Raw genomic sequence first — 1,169 nt, forward strand, 5'->3', positions numbered from 1 at the left:
CCTGAGCCCTTATCAATCTCACTATTATCATAATCTGAAAAGAAATGTAATTGTTAGGTATACTTTGCCTTTCACATTGTGGTTGATTATATGTGTTTGATATCAAAATTTTGGTAGAGGTGAAGAAGGACAATTATAGTTTTCTTAGCCAGAAAGGCAGTTCGTTTTCATAATATTTTATACTGGGGAAAGGTAAGGGGTGTTGATGAACCTCAAAATATTAAGTGGAAAGCCCTTATTACCTATTCTAAGTGTTCACACACATACAAACAAAGTAATCAAACTCTAATAGCCCCTAAACCTCAATATTTCATTGATGAGAAGTTTTAACAGAATAGAGAGAAGCAGAAATGGATAGGGGGGGAAATGTCAGACACTAGATCAAAGTCCAAAATCAGCAACCCCTTGTGGGCCAATGTGCAGCCGACTAGGCAGGACCCAAAGCAGAATAGCCAAGGTCCAAGAGCAGAGGTGCTAGGAGTATGAATCCAGCAACTTCCCAAATAGAAACACAAGCAAGAGGTTGTTCAGTGTCCAAAGGATTGGGAGAGCAGAAGAGAACCAAAGGTCATAATTTATCATCCAAGCTGAATCCACCATGAGGTCAAAGTGGTAACCACCATAGTCTCTGAAGAGAGAAAATATTGCTGTCACAGAGTTTAAGGCAAGCAAAGAACACAGAAGTCAGCTGAAGGGATACACACGGGACCTGTGCAGAAACAGGACTCCTGGCCAACCCGGGGCAGAGGAGCAGAAGAGGGAGACTCTCCTTGACTGTGTACCAGCGCTGTCTTTTAAAATCTACCCTGAGCCTCCACTTAGGCCTGGGTTCCAGTTTCCCCTATTTAAGAATTTGTGGATGTGGGGGCTGTAAGGGCTGAGGGGGTAGTGTGTACTGTGTGGAGGTGTGGAAAGGTTGGGGCAGAAAGGGGATATGGGTAGAACTGCAAGATTAATAACTTTCCCCCAATTTTCCCTAGCTCTTTGTTCAGGAAGTTGCAGGAGTGGAGTGGTGACTCTATATTCGCTACTATTAAACACGTTTTGTATTATAGGATCTGTACCAAACAGGGAAGAGTAACAGTTCAAACACAATATTGTTGTCCCCAAAATAAAGCAGACCCTCATTTCCAAGAGCTGCAAATCCACTCTTGGATTTTGCTAAAAAG

The sequence above is a fragment of the Condylura cristata genome, unplaced genomic scaffold, assembly GCF_000260355.1.
Source record: "Condylura cristata isolate star-nosed mole 26May11 unplaced genomic scaffold, ConCri1.0 scaffold00012, whole genome shotgun sequence".
In the NCBI taxonomy this organism is placed as follows: Eukaryota; Metazoa; Chordata; class Mammalia; order Eulipotyphla; family Talpidae; genus Condylura; species Condylura cristata.